The sequence below is a fragment of the Tamandua tetradactyla genome, chromosome 19, assembly GCF_023851605.1.
Source record: "Tamandua tetradactyla isolate mTamTet1 chromosome 19, mTamTet1.pri, whole genome shotgun sequence".
Lineage (NCBI taxonomy): Eukaryota > Metazoa > Chordata > Mammalia > Pilosa > Myrmecophagidae > Tamandua > Tamandua tetradactyla.
In genome coordinates, this window is record NC_135345.1 from 36158111 (window position 1) to 36184385 (window position 26275).

Consider the following 26275-nt stretch of genomic DNA (forward strand, 5'->3'; position numbering starts at 1 on the left):
TAGAAATATTTTTATTACTTTGGAGTCAACTGGTTTATTTTAATAGAAACTTTTTATTCAACATCATATTTCTTTTTGTCCAGAATATCCTGGTAGAATTTTAATAAAACTATAGTAAAAATGGTTATCCTGCCATTCTTGATTTAAATCATGAGCTATATCTTATGGTATGTATAGTATACACTTGAAATATTTCACTTTTGTATTGACTTTGTCTCTGTCAATCACTTTGCAGCTGAAGATACATACTCTTAAATTATGCTTAGTCATTTAGGGTTTGCAATAACATTGTTGGTGGCAAACTTGGTTGGATTATAAGATTAATGTTAACAAGATTTAGAATGAATATATTTACAACAGTTAATATCATATAAAACTTAATTGCTTTAATGGATGCTTCCATTATAAAACTAAGTCCACATAATCAGGAATTTTCATTTTTTTGCACTTTCCTCTAGTGTCACTGAAATTATTCAAAAAACATTCTTAAAATCTGAGCACAAACTTGAAACAGAAGTTTCCTAAAGGGTAAAATTAAGTATATAACGGTGGTCTTCTGCTCATCTTTCCATTTTATTAGCATATTGACCATTAAATATAAAATAAACAAAAGCAAAACAGAATCCCAGAAAATATTTATTTTTTTGTCCTAGTTTTCTGAAGATTTCCCTCCTTTCTTCCTTTTAAAGACATTGATTTCCATATTTAGTTATACTCCCCATTTGTTGAATCAGGAACACAATAAGTTGCAAGTGATATAAAACCCAGATCCAAATGGCTTAGGCTAAATGCATGAACAGAATATTTTGATTATATAATAGCTATTTGTACATCTGATTTGTATATTTGATTTTCAATTTTTATTATTTGATCTCACTGGAGATAGGAAAAGAGGTTGTATCTTCACTAATAATGATATCCAAACAAAAAGTGAGTGTTTGAATCATTAATGTTTAAAATCTGAAAAATATGTACATGCTGTGGTTATCAAGATCAAAAGCACCTACTTCAGGTGGGTCAGTTGAATCTATTACTTGCTTCATTCAGCAAACATTTTTATTAGCATCTAAAAAAGTCATCTAAAAAGTCAAATATTATTGTAGTTATTGGTAAATTATAAATGGTAGTGAAGATTTTTAAGACATTTCCAATCAAGTGTGGGAGAAAGAATGCAAACCAAAATTTCAATAATATTATGAAAGTTCTCTGATTAAATTGTAAATTGAAAGCCAAACTACGAGCTTAATCTGATATTTGAGGCATGTATGTGATTTATTATTACATGAAAGGAGGAGAAATAATAAACAAACACTCAGATATGAAAGAGTTGATACACATTTTGTAAGAACATGCTTTCCAAGCTGAAGAAAAAAAAACATGAAAAAGCTAAGCTGGTTCTGAAAATAATTGTTTCTTAAATTTACCAATTATAAATGTATTTGGAGAAGTAAAGAAAGCCACTAGTGTTAAAACATGAAAACCACGGTCATATATGAAATTAAGAAACACTAACATGGAGAAACTTTAGAAGATGGATTGGAGGAGCACAAGACTAGATGAAGGAAGGCAAGTTCAAGATGTTCTTGTGACTTGAACAGAATCAGTAGTAGAACTGATCTGGTAGAGTAAGAGGCATATAAATTCAAGGAAAGTATTGTATAAATGATCACTATCATTAAAGAGATTATAATTTTGTTAAAGTCCACAAATGAATAGTATCAAGGAACATTCAAATACAGAGTCAAAATATATAGAAAATTAGATAATCCAAGGTTAGCCAGAATCACTGCATTGTTTTAGAAAGTTACATAATGAAAAAATAAAGAAAAAAGAGAAATCTAATATTGAAAGATAGGAAATAGGATTAGCCTAACCTTGAAAAAATGTTTAAGATGCTGGCTTATAGTCTTGTGTTCATTCATTTACTTTTCTAATCACTCAATCTCTGGTTTATTAAACAGCCACTGCGCAATTACCATGAGCAGACACTTTGCTAGGTGCTGGAGATATAACAATTAATAAAGGACAATTAGATTACAGTTTTTTTTAAAAAAGATTGTAAAAATTGACAGCTCCAGTAAATTTTCAGATGCAAAGGTATAAATAATCAGAAAAATACTAATGTGCAATGATACTCAAATAATCAGGGAAAATAATATATGAGGAATAAAAAAAGATGCACAAGAGTTGATAAACTTTGTAAAATATATGATTTTATGAAGACCACCAAGGATATCTATTTCTTAGCCAAGATAAACTGGTGGTGAGGGGGCAAAGAGTGAATTTGGGGTAAAGGAAGGAAAACAGAATTTCTCAGCATGGCAGACAAAAGAGCTTAAAGAAGTAATAGAGAATCAAGCAGAATAGGCAGCATTTTAAACAAATTTTCAACACTGACTTTTGCTAACATCTGGACTAAGGGAAAAGTGGATATGAACATATTGAAAATTAGTGGGGACAGAGGCACTGAGCTCCTTGAGAATACATAGTTTAGATTTAACATCAAAATGCTTATCCGATCCAAACTTAGGCTCTCAGAAGCAAAATTTTCTAATTAGTTTCCATCAAACATGATTGTTTCCTATGTGCCCATTTCACAAAAAAAAAAAAAAAACACTAAAAAAATAAATACATGAATAAAAGGATTTCAAAAAAAAGATTTAAAAGTAAGAGAAGGTTGAGAGAGTGGCAAACAGTGATAAAGTGAGGCTTCTTTTACTTCATTTGTGTTCAGAATAGCTTATTGCCCTGGTCAGCTTAGTTGGTTCATAAGGTACAAATGAGCATGAGAAGAAACTTCGGTCTTTATGGAAGGACAAATGTGATATGGGAATATTCCAAATATTGCCTGCTTGTCTACTGCTCTAATTGCAGGACAAATTGGACATATAAGAAGCAGTAATTTTAAACCAGTAGAATTGAGATATGTAGACTTCATTAGTCCCAAGATTCCAGATAAAATGACATTAGGTCATCTACAAATAAAAAAGAATCTTGGCTTCAATTCTCCTGGTTCACTCATTAATGTTATTTCATATTAATGAGACCATACAGTATTTGTCCTTTTGTTTCTGGCTAATTTACACTCAGCATAATGTCTTCAAGGTCCATCCACACTGTTACATGATTCATGACTTTATTCTGTCTTATAGCTGTATAATATTCTGTTGTATGTTTATACCACAGCTTGTTTAGCCACTTATCTGTTGATGGATATTTGGGCTGTTTCCATCTCTTGGCAATTGTAAATAATGTTGCTGCAAACATTGATGTGCAAATATCCATTTCTGTATTTGCCCTCATGTCCTCTGAAAAGATATCTAGCAATGGGATTGCTGCATCATATGGCAATTCAATACTTAGTTTCCTGAGGAACCACCAAACTACCTTCCAAGTTGTATCATTTTACATTCCCACCAACAGTGGATAAATATGCCTCTTTCTCCACGTCCTCTACAACACTTGTTGTTTTCTGTTTTGTTGTTGTTGTTGTTGTTGTCGTATTTTGATAATGGCCAATCTAATGGATAATGATATCTCACTATGGTTTTGATTTGCATTTCCCTAAAAACCAGTGAAGTTGAACATCTTTTCATGTGTCTTCTAGCCATTTATATTTCCTCTTCTGAGAAGTGTCTGTTCGTGCCTTTGTCCATTTTTCAACTGGGTTGTTAGACTTTTTGTTATTGAGTTGAAAACTCTCTTTATATATTCTGGATACTAAACCTTTATCTAATATGTGGTTTCCAAATATGGTCTCCAGTTGCGTAGGCTATCTTTTTACTTTCTTGACAAAGTTCTTTGATGCACAAAAGTGTTTAATTTTAAGAAGTTCCCATTTATATACTTCCTTCTTTGATACTTGTTCTTTGGGTGTAATATCTAGATAGAATAATATAGATATTGTACAATTGGTGCTGAAGGAATACAGATTGTACAACAGGACTGATTGTAAAAATTCAGAAATGGATTGCACAATACTACCTGATATAGCACAATAATATAAGTACATTGAATGGAGCTGAATGTGAGTATGATAGAGGGAGAAGGGCTGGGGGCATGAATGAAACCAGAAGGAAAGATAGAGGATAAAAACTGACATGGTATAATTTAGGAATGCCTAGCGTATACAATGATGGTAACTAAATATGCAAATAAAAACATGTTTTTGAATGATGAAGAACAAATGAATGTCAGTATTACAGGGTGTTGAAAATAGATAGCATATGGGAAAAAGTACAATCAATATTAGCTAGGGTCTATAGTCAACAGTAACATTGTAATATGCTCCCACTGAATGTACCAAAGGCATTATGCCAAAACTAAATGTCAGCAGGTAGGAGGATTGGGAAAGCGGTGCGGATTCTGTGTGAGAGAAAAGGAAATGTCCTCAGATAGCATATGGTGGCAAAGGTATGTATATACAAATAGGCTGGATTTTATGATATGTGAATAAAACTGCTTAAAAATGAACAGAGAGAAACAAGTGCTACAGAAAATGTGGAGAGAGAGATGCACCTATTCACTGTCAGTAGGGAAATGAGAGGCTTAGCACCTTGGAAGGCAGTGTGGTGGTTCCACAGGAGGCTGGAGCATGGAAGTTGCCATATAATCCTGAAATCCCATTGCTCAGTGCATACCTGGAGGAACTGAGTGTGGGGACAGGAGAAGATATTTGCACACTGGTGTTTCTGGTGGCAGCGTTAGTGATAAAAATGAATAGATGTGGCCTATGGGTACATTGGCTGAGAAATGGAAGGGAGAACTATGGTTTATACAAATGGACTACTGAGCAGCACAAGAAGGATTGAATTATAGGAATGCAACTAAAGGAATGAACCTTAAGAGCTCTATCAATAGCTCTTGAATGAAATATCAGGAACAAAAAGACAAATATTATCATGTCTCAATCATGTGGAATAATTATAATACAACAATTCAGTGAACTAAAGTCTAGAGCATGGGTTATCAGGTTGGGGCTTATTGTAAAGTATCTTAGATTGTAAGCTCTTACAGCAGTCATACATATATTCAGGAGGTGTAACTTAATTCTAAATTCTGAGACACTGAGCTTTTTGTATATAATATGGTCTTTCCCAGAAACTTAAGGTATTTATGTGGCACCTTGGACTCAGAGTTAAAGCTTGAAAGCTATGAAAGCCAGCTGCAAGCTGAAAAAGTGATCAGACATTGAGTAAAGAAATGAATGAAGCTGATCTGGATAGGACTAAGGTATATCAGAAGACTGGATAAAGGATGATATTATCCATATTTTAAAACTTCAACTTCTGTGCGAGACTAAAGAGAGGTGTTTATTTGGTGCAAAATTTATATTTTGGGTAGTACATTTCCCAATTTAACTTGAATGGTCAGTTTAGTTAATACCATAAGTATATGAATCTTGAACAGTGCATGATATCTTGTTGGTTTGTACAGGTTAGTGTGATGTCCCAACAAATCCCAGAGTGATGTGGACAGTGAATAAAGAAGTATTTGCAAAGTCCCTGTCATGGTCAGGTTCATGTGTCAACGTGGCCAGGTGGTAGTGCACTATTGTCTGGCCAGGCAAGTGCTGGCCTGTCTGTTGCTTAATGAGGACAGTTCATGGAATTAAATCATGACCACATTGACTGAATCCACAGCTAATTGCATTTGCAATCAGCCAGCCAGCCTATCCTGAGTCTTGTTAAAGACTTTCACAGAGGTGGCAGCTCACGGCCTGCCCTAAAAATCTTGGACTCTTACATCCCCACAGTTGCTCTGCCAGCCTCTCCTGAAAGTTCATTGAGGATCTTTAAAGGAGGTACCAGTTTGCAGCCTGCCATACAGATCTTGGACTCACATTTGCACAGTTACATGAGACACTTTTATAAATTTTATATTTACAGATATCTCTTGCTGATTCTGTTTCTCTAGAGAACCATAGCTAATTTGGCTTGGTATTGGGAGTGGTTCTTAAGAAACAAAATCTTAAAAATGGGTTTTTACCATTGATTTTCTACTCTGACTAGACTCAAAGACACTAACAACTCTGTTTTTCATAATTAGAATGAAGTACAACAGATGAGCAGTCTCTTAAATTCTTGTCTGAGCTGTATAAGCAAAAGAGTTCTAGGTCAAGTGAACAGAAGCCTAACATGAATTATAGATCAGAGAGTTATGGCCCCTTAATCTGTTTCCAGACTTGAAACAGTTTACAGACCCAGAGCCCTTTGAATTAGGGGAAGGCTAGCTCCTTTTGGGGAAGAGCCTTATTACACTGCCACAAATTTATACTGTTGATCTTCTTCTAAGCCTTCCTCAAGGACACCTACAGTCTTTTATCATGGTAACTGTGCATTGGGGAAAAAGGAATTGTCAGATATTTTGGAGATTATTAAACACTGGTTCAGAAGTGACATTGGTTCCAGGGGACCCAAAACATCACTGTGGTCCACTAGTCAGAGTGGGGGCTTATGGCGGTCAAGTGATTGATGGAGTTTTAGCCCAGGTCCACCTTGCAGTGGGTTCATTGGGTCCTCAGACCCATTTTTTATTTATGTCCCTCGTTTCAGAACGTATAATTGGAATAGACATGCTGAGCAACTGGAAGAATCCCCACATTGGCTCTCTGCCTTGTGGAGTGAGGGCTATTATTGTAGAAATGGCCGAGTGGAAGCCACTAGAACTGCCCCTACCTAGTAAAATAGTAAATCAGAAGCAATGCCGATTCCTGGAGGGACTGCAGAGATTAGTGTCATTCTAAGAGACTTGAAGAATACAGGGATGGTGATTACCACCACATCCCCATTCAACTGTCTTATTTAGCTTGTGCAGAAAACAGATGGGTCTTGGAGGATAACAATGAATTATCATAAACTTAGTCAAGTGGTGACTCCAATTGCAGCTACTGATTAGGATGTGGTATCATTGCTTGAGCAAATCAACACATCCCCTGGTATCTGGTATGTAGCTATTGATCTGGAAAAAAATTTTTTTTTTCTCAAAACTGTTACTAAGGACCACCAGAAAAAGTTTGCTTTCAGCTGGCAAGGTCAGCAATATAGTTTCACTGTTCTACCTCAGAGGTATAGCAACTCTCCAGTCCTATGTCAAAATCTTGTTTTCAGGGACCTTGATCATTTCTCCCTCCCACAAGACATCACACTGGTCCATTATATTGATGATATCATTTTGATTGGATCTATTGAGCAAGAAGTAGAAACTACTCTAGATTTATTGGTAAGGCATTTGTGTGTCAGAGGATGGAAGATAATTCCAACAAAAGTATAGGGACCTTCCACTTCAGTGAAATTTCTAGATTTTTAGTGGCATGGGACATATTGAGATATCCCTTCTAAAGTGAAAGATAAGTTGCTGCATCCGGCCTGCAGGCCAAAAAGAGCACAATGCCTAGTTGGTCATTTTGGGGAAAACATATTGTTCATTTGGCTGGGTTACACTGGCCTATCAGTAACTAGAAAAGCAGCTAATTTTGAGTGGGGACCTGAACAAGAGGAGGTTCTGCAACAATTTACACATTACTGTACTAACTGAGCTACCTTTTGGACCATATGATCCAGCAGATCCAATGGTGCTGGAAGTGTCAGTGACAAATAGAGATGTGGTCTGGAGCCTTTGGCAGGCCCCTATAAGAAAATCACAATGCAGACCTTTAGAATTTTGGTACAAACCCTTACCATCCACTGCAGTTAACTACTCTCCTTTTGAAAAATAGCTTTTGGCATGCAACCGGGCCTTAATAAAGATTGTCTGACCCACCAAGCCATAAAGCTGGACATGTGCAGCAGCACTCCATCATAAAATGGAAATGGCATATGTGAGATAGGGCCAGAACATGTCCTGAAAGCATGAGTAAATTGCATGAAGAAGTGGCCAAAATGCCCATGGTCTGCACACCTACCACATTACCTTCCCTTTCCCAGACAAGAGTATGGCTTCTAGGGGAGTTCCTTACAGTGTCTTGACTGAGGAAGAAAAAACCCAGGCCTGGTTTACAAATGGTTCTGCACAATATTTAGGTATCATCCAAAAGTGGACAGCTGCGACACTATTTTCCTTTCCAGGATGTCCCTGAAGGACAGTGGTGAGGGGAAATATTTCCAATGGGCAGAACTTTGAGCAGTGCACCTGGTTCTTCATTTTGCTTAAATGGAGAACTAGCCAGAGGTGCATTTGTACTGACTCATGGGCTGTTTCTATTGGTTTGTCTGGATGATCTTGGGACTTGGGAAGCACATGATTGGAAAATTGGTGACAAAGAGGTCTGGTGACAGAGAGGTTTTCCTGAGTGGGCTGAAAACAAAGATACTTATGTCCCATGTGAATGCACACCAGAGGGTGAATTCAGCAAAAGAAGATTTTAATAATCAAGTGGATAAGATGACCCATTCTGTGCATACCAGTTATCCTCTTTTCCCAGAAACTCCTGTCATTGCCCAATGGGCTCATGAACAAAGTGGCCATGGTGGTAGGGATGGAAGTTATGCATAGGCTCAGCAATGTGGACTTCCATTCACCAAAGCTGACCTGGCTATAGCCACTGCTGAGTGCCCAACCTGCCAGCTGCAGAGACCCACACTCAGCCCCGAATATGGCACCATTACCTGAGGTCAGGTAGCTACATGGTGGCAGGTTGATTACAATGAGTCACTTCCCTCATAGAAGGGGCAGCAATTTGTTCTAACTGGAATAGACACAGACTTTGAATATGGGTTTGCTTGTCCTGCATGCAATGCTTCTCTCAAACCTAGTATCCATGGACTTATGGAATGCCTTATCTGTCATCATGGTATTCCACACAGCATTGCTTCTGATCAAGGGACTCACATTTTGTGGACTTAAATCATGACCATGTGGGATGCACCCATAATCAACTAAGGAGAGTGTCTTCTGTAATAAATGATGTTTAATCTAATCACTGGAAGACTTTTAAGGAGGATTCAGAAGAGACAGTCACTTTTCCTGTTTTTCAGCCAGCCAGCCTTTCCTGAGAGTTCATTGAGGACCTTCATTTAAGGCTTCCAGCTCACAGCTTGCCCTACAGATGCCCAGCCAACCTCTCCTGAGAGTTCATTAAGGGCCTTCATTGGAGCTGCCAGCTCATGGTCTACACTACAGATCTTATACTCTTACATTCTCCCAGTTGTGTGAGACATTTTTATAAATTTTATGTTTACAGACATCTCCTACAGATTCTGTTTCTCTAGAGAAATCAAGTTACTACAGTCCCCTTGGGGGAATGGAAAGAAAGGAGAAAATATTCAACTGCCCCATTTGGAGAATTTCTGATATTCTAGCAAGCAGTGGGGACCTCCAAATCAATAAACCAAGCCCTCAATCTTGGGGCTCGCCCCTATGAATTTTCTTCCTGCAAAAGATAGGCTAATGATTCTTAAAATTTGGTCTAAGAGTCACCCCTATGGAACCTTTTTCATTGCTCAGATATGGCCTCTGTCTCTAAAATAACATGGCACGTGAAGTCACTGCCCACCCCCTCTGCATGGGACTTGACTTCTGGTGGTGTAAATCTCACTGGCAACTTGGGACCTAAATCCTGGAATGAGAGAGCACCTAGCATCAAGAGATTGAGAAAACCTTCTTTACCAAAATAGGGAAGAGAGAAATGAGAAAAAATAAACTGTCAGTGGCTGAGAGATTTCAGACACAGTTGAGAGGCAATCCTGGAGGTTATTCTTACACATTATATAGATATCCCGTTTTTAGTTTATGGTATATTGTAGTGGCTAGAGAGAAGTACCTGAAACTGTTGGGCTGTATTCAGGTAGCCTTGTTTCTTGAAGATGATTGTATAGTGATATAGATCTTATAATGTGACTGTGTGATTGTGTAAGCCTTGTGTCTAATGCTCCTTTTATCTAGAATATGGACAGATGAGTGAAAATATAGATTAAAAAATAAATAATATGGAGAACAAAGATTAAAATAAATTGAGTAGCTTAAGTTGAAATACTAGTGGTCAATGAGAAGGAAGAGAAAGAGGTATGATATGCAGGAGATATTTTTTTCTTTTTTCTTTTTATTTCTTTTTCTATAGGGATGCAAGTGTTCTAAAAATTATCATGGTTATGAATATACATCTCTATGATAATATTGTGAGCCACTGAATGTACACCATGTTTGGAATGTTTGCATATTAAGAATGTTTGCATATTTGTATGTTGTTTTATCAATAAAAGTAGTTTAAAAAAACTATCTTGGGCATGTATAATATAAATGTGGACATATGCAAAAAAGTTATTTTTACATATCTTTATTATCACAATTGTCCTAAATGAATGACTGATAATATTTCTACCATACTGCCCATTTTACTAAGCATCATATTAAGGAACTAAAATATCTCTTCTTGAATTAAGGCAGAATAGAAACAAGTCAATGTGCAAATACAAATACATGGTTTGATAAAATTATACCTTGAATTCTGTGCCTGTGGGTATTAAATTCTGCTTGATATATAGTACAACTGCAAAATATTCATTTTTAAAAGATTTCAATAATCATTTATTTTTGTGGGAAACTGGCCCAAACATTTCCATATAAATTTTCTGAATAAATAATTAGCATGCTTGATAGTAAAATCCTCAGCATAGGGTGGGCAATTGTGGGTGCAGTGGCAGAGTTCTTGCCTGCTATGCTGGAGATCTGGGTTCAATTCCTGGTACATACCCATGCCAAAAATAAATAAATAAATAAAAATCCTCAATATTTATTTTAAGAAACATTTTGCCCTATTTTATTCATTTTTTTGTGTTAAGCCTCTTGCATTGACAGAAAATGCAACCATGCATTCTGTTAATCAATTTGTTATTGTTGCTACAAGATTTAGCAAATCAGACAACGAAACCATCTTGTTCTATATCAGGATATCAAAGAAAACCTTTAGTTTTATTTCATTACTTCTAAGCTGATCGAATGCTATTTTAGCATTAGAGAAATAACACCATTTGACCATCAGCATACTTCACACACATCAAGATAAATTAATTATTTCTTCTTTATGTTTTGAAGTTATAACAAGTGTTTAAAAGGTATATGTTTTGTAAAATGAACAATTGTACTATGTAATAATAAAAACAAATACCTCTGATTGCTGTTTTATGTGAATATGCTAATAGGAGTTAAATAATTCCATAAATTTTGGAAAAAAAATCAGTTATCACCAATATAGCTTTGATTTGGATAGCTTTCTGAATTAGTTATGGAAGTCTTAAATCTCTGAAAAAAATTTTCTAATATAGAAACCTTAACAGCTCTTGTCAAAGTTAAACAAAGACATTAAAAATTATCTGCATAGAAAAGTTAAAATATTTCTTCTAATGAAGTCACCAAATGCATTTGTGAATAATTGCATTAATTTTATTATGAAGTGATAGTTCACTTTGAACTTTTTAGGATGAAATATAATTTATACTTGTGGAATTACCTGTGGTATTTAAGATAAAACATCTAAATTTCATAAATATTACAAATGTTCTACATGAACAGTCTGTGCTGTTAAAAGTTAAAAAAAGGCAGAATAACTTTCATAAAATAAACTATTATCCAAGAATTTATATAACCTGATGTTTGTGCTCATATAATTTCTCAGATTGTAAATTTTTCATACTTTACCTTTTGTTTAAATGTTTAGAGATCAACCAAAATACTTTGCATGCCATTTTGAAGAGATTATGAAAACTTCACTATTCAACTCTTTGTAGTATACAATTATCTTTAGACAGTTGAAATAATTCTATTAGACTTCATAAGAATCACAGGGAGTTCTGTCAAAGGAGTTTTATTTCCATGTCACTACCTAAAGGATTATTTAACCTTTTGATTGGAACAACTATATCAGCTACTGCCTTACACACACATCGACAAGCATGATCATCTAAGGAATAGTAGAAATGTAAAAATCTTTGATATAGTCCCTTGAGGAAACAAGGAATGGGAGGATGTATATATGAAACTATTAAACTCTCCCATCTGGGAAACCCTGGGTACCCTCTGAACCACTGGTGATTCCCAAGAAAATATGTCAAGCCCTTGATTTTGAGACGTGCCCTTATGAAATTTATATTTGTAGAGGAGAAGCTAAGCCTACCTATAATGATCCTAAGAGGAGTTGCCTCCATGAAATCTTTTTTGTTGCTCAGATATTCTCTCTTTCTCTCTCTCTGCAAGGAAAAGGATTAACTCCCCCCCCCCCCCCACTACATGGGACATGAAATCCAGGTGCGAAAGTCTCCCTGACAGCGTGTACCATGACTCTCAGAGATGAGTCTGGCCATGGCACTGTAGGATCAACAATGCTTTCCTAACCAAAAGGGGGAAATTAAGTGTAATAAAATAAGGCATCAGTGGCCAAGAGAGACCAGTGCACTCAAGAGGCTATTTTGGAGGCTACTCATATGTAAGCTTCAGTTAGATAATGTTAACTGTCATGGCTTGCTAAACCTCAATCAACATCACTCCTGTTAACTCATAAGAACACCTAGGGCTTGAACTGAAACTGTATAAAGGGTTCATGCACTTGGTTTGTGAAAGGTTTAGGAGGCGAAAGGGTGAGAAAGAAGGATGATAGACTGGAAAATTTAAAATGGGCGGGCTTATTTCTGAGCTCCTGGGCTGAGCTCACCAAATCCAAGATGGAAGAAGGTGAGTCAGTGCCTGGGTGATGGTGTGGGCACTTTTTAAGCAAGTGGGTCAGGTGATGTCCAGAAGGGGCGGTTCTCCAGAAGTCAGGTGTCCAGAAGGGGCGGTTCCAGAAGCCATGTTGGGAGGGGCGACACAGCCTCTGCAGCTCCAGTTGCAGAGCCCTTCCCCATTCCCCCGACCTAACATTCCAGGCTTTTTGTGATAATAGGGCATCGAGGTTCTTCTGGCTACTTCCTGCTGTACTGGGGCGATGTGGGGTGATAGGCTGGGGTTGTCATGGTCAGGAGAGGGAGGAGGTTAGCTATAGGAATCTGGTGAGAAGGGTAGGTGATGGCAATGATGCAGGAGCATTTGGTTGGCAACTACCCATGACAGTGCCTTTATGCATCCCTGAAGGAAGTTGGGGAGACAGGGAGCTAGGAGAAAAAAGAGACGGATTAGGATAACTGGTCCTAGTAGTGGGAGGAGCCATGTCACCAGGGGGGGAAGAAAACCAGTCTAAGGCAGAGTTGGTTCATTGTTTTCTGTGGTAGAGATCCTCTTTTTGTTTGTTTAAGGTATGGATATTTTGTTCCATCAGACCTGACTCTTTGACATAATAGCAGCATTCTTCTTGAAGGAATATGCACGTCCCTCCTTTTTCGGCTGTTAGCAGGTCTAAGGCCTGTTGATTTTGAAGAGTTACCTGGGCTAGTGAGGTAAGTTGACGTTGTAGAGAGGAAAGGGATTCTGATGTCGATTCCAGGGCTACCTGTAGTCGAGTCTCAAAGTTTTGAGAGCTTAAAATATCATGTCCCAGTGCCCCTCCCGCTGTGGCTGAGGCTGCGACTGAGTTAGGCTGATGCCTACCAGGATGGGAAGAAAGGCAGCTCTTTTGGAGCAAGGAGAGGGCAGTAGCCAAATTAGTTCAGACTCCCCATTGAGGGTTCATTGAGGAACAATAGTTACCAGGAAGCATGGTCCAGGGGCAGTGGAGTTAAGTCACTTGGTAAAGGTTCCACGACACCAGAAATATTGTCCTTTGGGGGCATGGGTGGTGTTGTGGATAGTGACGTTAGTTTGGCATCTAGTATGAGGTTGTGTCTGATTTGCAGTTGTGTGTGTGAGGTAGCAGGTTTTAAAGGGGTAGGGAAGGTCACGGGCTCTGGTTCCCATAGGGGGATGTTCTTTAGAGTGGTATGGCAGGAATCAGGGCTATGACTGTGTATTTGGGTTAAGGAGATAGGAAATTGTGGGCTAGATGAGGATGGATCTTTCAGTTGGATAAGAACTGGTTTTGATGGGAAGTTATTAGGGGAGTTTAGGAATTCCATACTTGCAAGTTTACTAGGTGAGGTGGTAGGGGAGGAGCAGGAGGGGTGGAACCCTGAGTGGAGGTGGAGGCCACACATAAGGGTAATAGTAAAGTTATTTGGGGTTTTTGTATCCAGTGAAATGAGGCCCTTAACTTGGTGAGAAGATCTTGCCCCATTAGTGGGCTGGGGCAAGAAGGCATCACCAAGAAAGAGTGTGTAATGGGGTGGCCTTCTATTAAACATGTAAGTGGTCCAGTAGTTAAGGGGCGTGAAGGACGGCTGTCTATGCCCATAACCGTGACCTGGGAAGGAAGGAATTGACCTGAGTAGGAGGGGAGGACGGAGAAGGTAGTCCCTATGTCCACTAAAAAAGGAGGTGGACTTACCTGCTACCTTGATTGTTACCCTGGGCTCGACAAGGGTGATTGGGGTCGCTGAGGCCGGGCATCGTCAGTTGTCGGTGGCCAGGCCCAGGACTGTCAGCGGTGGGTCAGGGTTTGGAAGGACAGCCCCTCCACGGCCGGGTGCTGAGGGGCAGCCACTTTTCCTGCAGAGAGGGCATGTGTCCCTTGGGTGATCAAGGATTGGGGCACTGGCGGGACCAGTGTCTGTCGAGGCCACATTTGAAGCACCTCCTTGGCAGTGGATTAGTCATAGCCGGCATCTTGTCAGTTGAAGTGGGCCACAGGGCTGCAATCGGGGATTGGGTTTGTAAATTCGCCCTTCAGAGGTCCCGGGATTCCTTTTCCACCCTCTCCAACTCATCACGAGTATTAAAAATTTTAAAGGCCATGTTTGCCAGGTCACGAATAGGGGCCTGAGGACTGTCCTCAATTTTTCTAAGCTTGCACCTAATGTCTGGGGCTGACTGGGATATAAAATGTGTGGCTAAAATGGTTTTACCAGCCTCTGAGTCAGGGTCTAGGTGGGTATATCGGGAGAGGGCTTCTGTGAGCCAGTTTAGAAAAGCGGCAGGATTTTCTTCAGGACCTTGAGTAATCTCCCTCAGCTTATGGAAGTTTACAACTTTATGGGATGCTTTCTGCATGCCGGCTATGAGGCATGTAAGCATTTTGTTTCACCTAATTTGTCTGTTTCTCCCCGCTGGGGTGTCAGTCTCATAGTCCCACCCTGGCTCTTGATCTGGTGCTGCCTCGGCCCCCACCGGCACGGTGTGGTTGGTTATATGCACCTGGTTAGCATGAGCCCTGGCCGCATTGAAAATGCGGTCCATCTCATCCGTAGTGAGGGAAGAAGAGCAGATGACATGGATGTCATGCCAGGTGAGGTCGTAGGTGTTAGCAGATATTGGAATTCTTTAGTATAGTTAGTTGGATTATTGGAGAAGGAGCCCAACTGTTTTTCGATGTGAGAGAGATCAGCCAGGGAGAAGGGAGTGTGTACTTGAATTAGCCCTTCAGGTCCTGCAACTTCCCAGAGGAGACAGAGTAAAGTACTTTTTGAGCGGGTACGGGAGCTTGCAGGTGAGGATGGCAAGGCTGTTGAGGATGGTGAAGAATTAGGCGGTGGCGGAAGAGCCGGTGGAGGGGGAAGGGGGCGGGGAAGGGGGCACGGTGGTGGTTGGAGAGCCGCTGGAGTAGAAGGAGGAAGGAAAGGAGAAGATGGCGGCTGGATAGCTGCTAGTCCAGAAGGAGAAAGGTAAGGATAAGATGGCAGCAGGAATGCTGCTGGAGTGGTGGGGGAGAGAGAAGGACAAGATGGCAGCTGAGGTGCTGCCAGAGGGAGAGGAGGGTAGAGGAGGGTAGAGCCGGGGAGGAGAGGATAGTTTCCCTAAATCTGGTAGAGGCCCTGGTCGTTTAAAGGGAGATGAATCAAGCGGGTCGGAAAAGGAGGAAGTCTCATCGGGCTGCTTGTTTAGAAGTGGGGATTTGGGGGGTTCTCCAGCTAGGAGAACCTGGGCCATGGAGCAGGAGGTACAAAGGGAGGGATGGGAGCACAGATGAAAGAAATCCTGGACATAAGGAATTTTGGCCCATTTGTCATTCCACAGGCAAAAATTGCAGAGGTTTATAAAGATATTAAAATTGAAAGTCCCACCCTCAGGCCAATGAAAACCATTATCCAATTGATATTGGGGCCAAGCCTTTTACAAAAGTAAGTGAGGTGTTTTGGCTGGATGTCTGGAAGTAAATCCAGTGTGGATAGGTTTGTCAGAAGACAATCTAGAGGAGTATAAGGTTTGGTTTTTTCAGAATTTATTGTCCATACTGATGGGTCTCTGAGGACAAAGGACTGACCCAGGGGATGTCGGAGTCCCAATGCCCTGAGCAAGTCCTGGGAGCTCTTATGATTGGGGGCTCGTCTCTCCAGGGGACATCTCACCCTGGTTTGAGGCCCTTTCAGGTCCTGAACCTAAATTTGGGAGGGAAATGAAAAGTGGGGTATCCCCACAACTTTTTGAGTCCCGGGAAAGGGAGTGAGGCTTGCGGGCATCCCCGTTCACCTCAGCCCTCGGAAGAGAACCTGATGTGAATTCATGATTTTCAGAGAGTAATTAATGGACAGGTTCTCTCAGAACCGTGAGACCCGGCAGCAGGGCTAGGAGGGAAGGGACTTACCCAGTCTGTGGTGGATGTAGCAGTGGGCCAAAGGATCCTTTGTCCCTGGCTATGTGGAGGAAGGAGGAGAGAGGAAGCCGGGGCACCTCTGGCCAGGCAGGTGGCACGCATGCTCCTTTCCCGGATTTAGGCACCAAGATGAAAGGTTTAGGAGGTGAAAGGGTGAGAAAGAAGGACGGTAGACCGGGAAATTTAAAACAGGTGGGTTTATTTCTGCGCTTCTGGGCTGAGCTCACCAACTCCAAGATGAAGGGAGGTGAATCAGTGCCTGGGTGTGTGGGCAGTTTTTAAGCAAGTGGGTCAGGTGACATCTGGAAGAGGTGGTTCTCCAGAAGTCAGGTGTCCAGAAGGGGCAGTTCCAGAAGCCACATTGGGAGGGGTGACACAGCCTCCGCAGCTCCAGTTGCAGTGCCCTTCCCTGTTCCCCCGACCTACCATTTTGCCCTTCTGGAACATACAGTTCTCAGAGGGTTTCTAGGTCAGATAAATCCTGAAACTCAGAGGGACCAGCCTTTCCAAGATTATCAATTATTTTCATCCCCCTATCCTTTAGTATGGACACCCATTTTTAATATGAAAAATCAGAATGGGCATTGCCTAAAGATCATTATAGATTGAGAGAAGCATTAAAGAGGAAGGAAGAGGGAAAACAGAGGAAATGTTATATAACAAATTGGTATGACTGCTGAATTACTATATCGATATTCCTTCTAGCCTCCAGTGTTTTGGAGCAAGCAAAAGGAAAAACCTAAGATGATGGAATGGTAGCCCATGACAAACTCTGGGGTCTGTTCTGTAACCACTTGTTGAAGTGCACTTTAAAAATTATTGCTTTTTTCTTTCTTTGCTTGGTATATATATTATATTTTACAATAAAATGATTTAAAAAAAACAATCTCTCACTTACTACTCTAATTGAATGAAATCCCATTGTCACATATGATCTAGAGTCCTCCTTGTTGTGGACAGTATAACCCATAAAGTACAATGGTAAAAGTAATTTAGTTTAAAGTAAAAGGTAGAGTGACATCATCAACATGGTAACTCAAACAGCCATGGAACACCTCTTGTTTGACATTTAGTGGGTAAAAAAAGGATGACTCACTTGTTCAGAACTCTGGAGAAATGCACTGTCTGGAGAAGCATCCCAAAAGTGCTGAATCAAAGAAATTTCAGGTAGGAAAATTCTCTCCCGAATATGCCTGTTCTCTCCTCTACCCCTCAGTTGGCCTCACACACCTCAAGAAGTGACAGAACCAGAAGCCAAGACCCTCCTACTTCCCACTGGGGAAATCACAAACTACAGAATTTTTCACAGCAGTGAGATGAATCCCAACGTATATCCAGGCACAGAGACCTAAGCACACAGAGACTCACATGGGTGCTTAAGCCACTGCCTAGGGTGGAGAGCAAAAGGCCAGCAAGGAGAATTTTCCAAAATGAAAGATGCGGTTTAGATTTCCTTCCTGCAAAATCTTCCGTAACAACAGCAAAAGCCAGCAGAAAAGACACAAAGCAACTGTTTGGGGATGTGGGGGATAGGAGAGGACATTTCAAGACCCAGGTCAGTGAGAGATGAGAAGTCTGAGAAAACATGGATAGAAACTGTCTCCAGCCCTGGATCCTGTTGTCCATAGCTCACCCTTGAGGCAAATCCCAGCAGGAGGCCTGATTTTTGCCTGAGGGACATTTGCACCCTCTGCTGCAAGTGAAGTGGAGGACACAACCCCATATTGAACCAGATTTTGGCTGGTGAAGTGAGTGGACAAGATCTCTGCCATTTCAGCCATACCTAGTAAACTTCTGGGCTCTAGGGGGTAAACAGATTCTGAGGACAATTAAGTCACTGAACACTGCCATCTGCTGGGCACAGTGGATAGTACAATGGAATTGCACGACTTTTCAGAGGCTCTCCAGACCCTATCCTAGGCCCACTGGCTCTGGTCTGCATCCCTTGCATGGGAGCCTGGTCCTCTTTTGGCTGAGAAATACAGGCAACCCTGCTGTCAAAGCAGTGCCCTGCAACAAACTCTTGTCTTACTGGCCAGCAAAAAGCTGAGCATTCTTGGGCCAGCTGTTGGATAAGGAAGTTCCATAGTCTGAGGCCCTTCCATGTAGACATATTGTGCCTACAGGTGGGGTCTCAGCCAAGGTGCACAGTGCCCACACTTTACTCATGGAGTCACTGTATTCCTGCATACATGGAGAACTGCAGCATTGATTGCTGCTTGGTTGGTTCCTGGCCCAGCCGGCTGCTACAATCAGTGAGGTGTGGGGAGTAGGTGGCCTAAGAGTGCCATCTGCTGGAAAGCCATAGAGAATGCAATCTGATAAACTGCTCTTCTGCCCAGCCCCTAATGGATTTGTGAAAAGGGTTGTACCTCCTGTATAAGACGTGGGAATTACAGGCAAACTAAGTGCTAAAGGAGATCTTCAGTGCAAACCCAAGCAACTACAAAATCTTAGATTAGCAAAGGAAATCAACTTTCCAAATCACCATATCAAGATAAGCAAATGCCAAGAAAAAACTCACAAAACACACAAAGATACAAGAAGATATGGCCAAGCCAAACCAAATATCCAAATTAAAAAAGCTGGAGGAGACACAGAATTTTGAACAACTAAACAAAGACGTCCAAACAAATTTGCTAAATAAATTCAACGGGTTGACTAAAAACATAAAGGATAACAAGAAGTACTAGAAGAGAATAAAAAAGAATTTGAAAGAACAAATAGAAAAATAGCAGATCTTACAGAATTGAAAAACACTGTAGATCAAGTTAAAAATAAACTAGAGAAACATAAGAGCAGATTTGAAGAGGCAAAAGAAAGAATAAACAAATTAGAGGACAAAGGACAAAGCAAATGAACAAGTGCACAAAAGAAAAAATAGTGAAAAACATGGAAAAACATCGAACTGGATCTCAGGGAAATGACTAACCATATGAAGCACACAAGTATAAGAATCTTTAGTCCCCCATGAGAACTGTAAAGGTCTAGGAAGTTTATTTGAGGAGATAATTGGGGAAAACTTCTCAACCCTTATAAATGATATTAATATGAAAATAAAAGAAACCCAACGAACTCCAAATAGACCCATTCCAAGATGCACATCAATCAGACTATCAAAAGCTGAATGGCAAGAGTCCTGAAAGAGCAAAAGAAAAGTGAATCACCAATACAAGGAAAGCCACATAAGACTAATTAATGACTATTCATCAGGCACTGTGGAGGTGAGAAGGCAGAGATATGACATATTTAAGTTTATGAAAAAGAAAAAAAAACTGACAACCAATAATTCTTTTTCCAGCAAAAGCTATTCTTCAAAAGTAAGGGGGAGTTCAAAATTTTCACTGATCAACAAATGCTGAGAGAATTTGTTAACAAGAGACTTGACTGAAAGGAATACTAAAGGGAGGTCTAGTGGCAAAAAATAAAAATAAAAAAGAACAGGAGAGAGAGGTCTGGAGGAGGGCACAGAATTGAAGTATATTAGTAAGTGTAACTTAAAGGATGAAAAGAGGGAGGGAAAAAATAGATCTGATAAATAAAAGCCAAAAAATGAGATGTTGAATCAAGAAATGCCTTTACAGTAATAACTTTGCATGTTAATGGATTAAGCTCCCCATTTACAAGACATTAATTGGCAGAATAGATTTTTAAAAAATGAACCATGTAAATGCTGTTCACAGAAGTCACATCTTACATTCAAACATACAACTAGGTTTAAAATTAAAGGATGGAAAAAGATATCCAACGTAAATAAAAACCAAAAGAAAGCTGGGGTGCTACACTAATATCAGAAAAAAATATATACTCTAAATGCAATGATGTCATAGAATTCAAGGAAAGATACTATATATTAATAAAAAGGCAATTCACCCAGAAGAAATAACAATCATAAATGTTTATAAACTCAATCAAGGAGCAATAGACATTTCAACAATAATTGTGGAAGACATTAATACACCACTCTCTTCTACAGATAGAAAATCTAGATAGAAGATCAATAAGGAATTAGAGAATGTAAAATATATGATAAATAAATTAGACCTAAAAAACAAACAAGATTGTTGTAGTCCAAAACACCAGGATACACATTCTTTGCGAGTGCTCATGGAACGTTCTCCAGAATAAATCATATGTTGGGTTACAAAACAGGTACTAATAATTTTTGAAAGATTATAATCATTCGAAGGACATTTTCTGATACTATTGGAACGAAGCTGGAAATCAATAACCACTGAAGAACTGGAACTTTCACTAATATATGGAGATTAAACAGCATACTCTTAAACAAAGCATGGGTCAAAGAAAAAATTGCAAGAGAGATCAGTAAAATATCTGGAGAAGCATGAGAATGAGAATGCAATGTATCAAAACCTACGGGTATGAGATGGTTTATTTGAGCATCATAATTATATGAAATTAGGTAGTAAGATCTTGTTGGTTTTATAGGTTAGTGTGATGCCCTGATACATCTCAAAATAATCTGGACAGAAGAAAAAGTATTTGCGATGTCCTCCTAAGGGGTTAGGAAAAACTGTGAAAATATAAAACTTCCCCTGCTGGGGAATTTCTGATATTCTCAAAAGCATTGGGGACTAACACTTTAAAGACCAAGCTCTCAGTCTTGGGGCTTGCCCTTATGACACCTCCTCCTGCAAAAGAGAAGCTAAGTCTACTTATAATTTGCCTGAGTTAACCCCAGAGAACCTCTTTTGTTGCTCAGATGTAGCCTCTCTCTCAAAATCAGCTCTGCAGGTAAAGTCACTACCCTCTCTGATATGTGTGATATTATTCCCTGGGATGAGCCTGGCCCTGGCATTATGGGGTTTTGAGAAATACCTCTTGACAAAAAGGAGGAAGAGAAATGAAACAAAATAAAGTTTCAGTAGCTGAAAGATTTCAAGTAGAGTTGAGAGGCCATTGAAGAAGTTATTATGTAATACAGATATCCTTTTAAAATCTTTAGTGTATTAGAATAGCTAGAAAGAAACACCTGATACTGTTGCACTATGATCCAGTAGTCTTGATTCTTAAGGATGACTGTACAACTATTTACCTTCTAAGATATGACCATGTGATATGAAAACCTTATGACTGATACTACCCTTATTTAATGTATATAGATTAGAAAGAAGATAAAGACAAAAAAGCAAATAAATAATATGGTGGATAAGGGGTATGGAATGTTCTGTGTGTTCATCTTATTTATGTTTTTTTTTCCTGGAATAATGAAAATGTTCTAAATTTGATTGTGGTGATGAATGCACAACTGTATGATGATGCTGTGAACCATTGATTATATAATTTAAGTGATTATATGGTATGCAATATGTCTCAATGAAATTGAAATAAAAAAGAATCAGTGGCTCTCCTGGGATTAAAATTCTATTCCATGTTTTTTTTTCCTTTATTTTAAAGTATGTAACAATTTTTCTTAATCTTTCTAATTATCTGTTAAATGTGACAATTATATTTTCTTTTATTCAGTCTAGTCCTTATTTAAAAATTGAAGATTTATCAATATTAGTTGGAAAACCTATGGGATGCAGAAAAGGTGGTGCAGAGAGGGAATTTTATAACTTTAAATACTACATTAAAAAGGAATAAAGAACTGAAACTAAAGACTTAACTGAACAACTGAAGAAACTAGATAAAAAGCAGCAAACTAATCCTATAAAAATAGAAGAAAAGAAATGACAAAGACTGAAGTGGAAATAAATGAATTTGGGAACAAAAAAAAATAGAATCAAGATAACCAACAGTTCATTCTTTGAGAAGACAACAAAACTGACAAAGTATTAATTAGACTGAAAAAGTAAAAATGAGATAAGATGCACAAAAATAAAATCAGAAATGAGAGCAGGGGTCATTACCATGACCCCAAAGAAATAAAAATAAATAAATAAGAGGATCCAATGAACAACCGTACACGAATGGATTAGAAAATTTAAATGAAATGGACATTTTCTTAGAGACACATGAACAATCCACACTGATTTGAGAAGAAATAGAAGACCTCAACAAGTCAATCACAGGTAAAAAGAGGCAATCAGTCATCAAAACCTTCCCTAGAAAGAAAAGTCCAGGGCCAGATGGCATCACAAGGGAATTTTACCAAACATTTCAAAAAGAACTGACACCATTCCTCCTCAAACTCTTCCAAAACATGAAGTAAAGGGAACACTAACTCATTCTATGAAGCAAGCATCACTCCACTACCAAAACTGGATAAAGACACCAAAAAAAAAAAAAAAAAAAAAAAAAAAAAAGAAAACTACAGACCAATCTCTCTAATGCATATAGATACAAAAATTCTCAACAAAATACTTCAAACCCAACAGCATATTAAAAGAATTATACACCACAACCAGGTGGGTTTTATCCCAGGCACACAGGTGAGATTCAATACAAGAAATTCAATCATCATAATACAACACATTAATAAATTTAAAGGGGAAAATCATATGATCATTTTGATTGATGCTGAAAAGGCATTTGACAAAATTTGACATCTTTTCTTGATAAAAACATTTCAAAAGATAGGAATCCAAGGCAATGTCCTCAATATGATAAAGGGCATATACGAAAAACCTACATCCAGCACCATACTAAATGGTGAGAGACTGAAAGCCTTTCCCCTGAGTGTCAGAGCTTCACCGCGGTTATTCAATATTGGGCTAAATGTTCTGTCTAGAGCAATTAGGCAAGATAAAGAAATAAAAGACATCCAAATCAGAAAGAAAGTAAAACTCTCATTTTCAGATGACATAAACTTGGAAAATCCTGAGAAATCTATGACAAAGCTCCTTGAACTAACAAACAAATTCAATAAAGTGGCAGGACACAATATTAATTTGGAAAAATCAGTAATGTTTCTGTACACTAGTAATGACCTAACTGAGCAGACAATTAAGAAAAAAAAATCCCTTCCCAATAGCAACTAAAAGAATAAGTATCTAGGAATAAACTTAATCAAGAATATGAGTGACTTGTACACAAAAATACTACTAGACATTGGTAAAAGAAGTCAAAGAAGACTTACATCGATGGAAAGACATTCCCTGTTCATGGATAGGAGGGCTAAATGTGATTGTACCCATATTGATTCAGAGCAATACCAATCAAAAATCCAACAAGCTACTTTGAAGACTTAGAAAAGTTAGTTATTAAATTTATTTAGAAAGGATAAAGGATAGCCAAAGCAAACTAAAGATGAAGAACAAAGTCAGAGAACTTACACTTCCTGATAATGCCACAGTTGTCAAAACAGCATGACACTGGCACCAAGATAGACACATAATGGAATTGAATTGAGAGTTCAGAAATAGATCCTCAGATATATGGTCATTTATTTTTGACAAGGCCCTTAAATCTACTGAACTGGCATAGAGTGGTCTCTTCAATAAATAGTGCTGGGAGAAATGGATATCCATATCCAAAGAGATGAAGAGGATCCCTACCTCACACCCTATACAAAAATGAACTCAAAGTGGATCAAAGATCTAAATGTGAGATGCAGTAGTATAAAATTCCTACAAAAAATATGGAGAAACATCTTCAAGACCTAGTGATATTAGGTAGTTTCTTAGACCTCACACCCAAAATACAAGAAATGAAAGAAAAGATAGATAAGTGGAACTCCTCAAGATTGAGCAATTCTAAAGAATTTGTCGAAAAGTTGAAGAGGCTGTCACTTCAATGGTAGAGAATGGGAAAGAATATTTGGAAGCTATATATCTGATAAGGGATTGATATGCATTATATAAAAAGAAATCCTACAACACAACAATATAAGTACAAACAATCTAATTATAAAATGTTCAAAATATACAAATATAAAATTTTCTAAAGAGGAAATACAAATGACTAAAAGCACATGAAAGTGTTCATCTTCATTTGCTATTAGGGAAATGCAACTCAAAACCACAATAAGATATCATGTCACATCTGTAAGAATGGCCACTATTAAAGAAACAGAAAACTACAAACATTGGAGATGATGTGGAGAAGTAGGAAAAGTTAGTCTTTAGTGACTAACTTTTTTTACATGGAGATGTAAAATGGTACAGCCACTGTGGTAGATGATTTGGAAGTTTCTCAGAAAACTAAATTGAGCAATTTTGCTACTTGGTACATACCCAGAAGACCTGAAAGCAGGGACACAAACATACATTTGCATATGTTTGCATATGATGTTCACAGCAGCATTATTCATGGTTGCCAAAAATGGAAACAACCTAAGAGTCCATCACAGATGATTATAGATTCATAAGGGTAAAACAAAATGTGGTGATTGAATATTATGCAGCAGTAAGAAGGAATGAAGTCATGAAGCAAAGTGAAAACATGTATGAACCTTGAGGACATAATGCTGAGTGAAATAAGCCAGGCACAAAATGACAGATAGTGCATGATTTCACTATTAGGGGACCCAACTGGAGCCTGTAAACTCAGTCTTAAATTGTAGAATATAGGTGTTCTAGTTTGCTAGCTGTCAAAATGCTATATGCCAGAAATGGAATGGCCTTTAAAAAGGGGGATTTAGTAAGTTGCTAGTTTACAGTTCTAAGGTTGTGAAATTGTCCAAATTAAAACAAGTCTATAGAAACATCCAATTCAAGGCAACCAAGGAAAGATACTTTGGTTCAAGAAGGCCAAAGACGTCCAGCATTTTTCTCTCTCAGCTGGAAGGATACATGGCGAACATGGCAGTGTCTGCTAGTTTTCTCTCCAGGCCACTTGTTTCATGAAGCTTCCCAGAAGGCATTTTCCTCCTTCTCCAAAGGTCCCTGCCTGGTGGACTCTGTGATTCTCTTGTCCTTCTGTCGTGGTTCTGTGACTCTTTTCTCATTCTTAAAAGAAACTCTCTCCAAAATGTCTACTCTTTTATAGGATTCCAGTAAAGTAATCAAGAACCACGTAGAATGGATGGAGACACCCATTTTATCTAATCAAGTGTAATACCCACTTTATCTAATCAAGCTTAATATCCACAATTGATTAAGTCACACCTCTGTGGAGATAACATAATCGAATTTCCAACCTAGAGTACTAAATAGGGATTAGAAGAAAGCGTTGCTCCCACAAGATTGATTAGGATTAAAACATGGGTTTTCTAGGGTACATAAATCCTTTCAAACCAGTACAGATAGAGAGAAGTTATAGAGGGGAAGTGGTTACCTACTATATACAAAATTATTTAAAAAGTTGAACTTAAATGTCTGAGGATGGATAAAGGTATGGTAGCTCATTATTGGGATTATGAGTAATAGTAACATATCGTAGATGAATTTGATTGGAAGTGGTTGTTTAAAGTCATGTATGCAAATAAGTTCTTACATGAACCACTACAAATGTAAAAATATATAGAGAGAGTTATAAGGGTAAAAACATTGCTTTGCAAATATGTACTATATAGTTAACAGTAACATTTTAATATTATTTCATTAACAGTAAGAAATGTACTACTATAATACTATGGATCAGCAATAGGGGTTAAAGGTCTGGGAGGATTTGATTTTATTTTGTACTCTTATTTCTGTTCTGGAGTAATGATAATGTTCTAAAATCAATCATAGGGATGTATGCACAACTGTGTGATGATAATGTGAGCCAGTGATTGATTGTATACTTTGTATGGTTTGTGTGGTGTGCGAATATATCTCAGTAAAATTGAAAAAAAAATCAAAGATAAAGCATGGTGAAAAATCATGTATTTTACCTTGACAT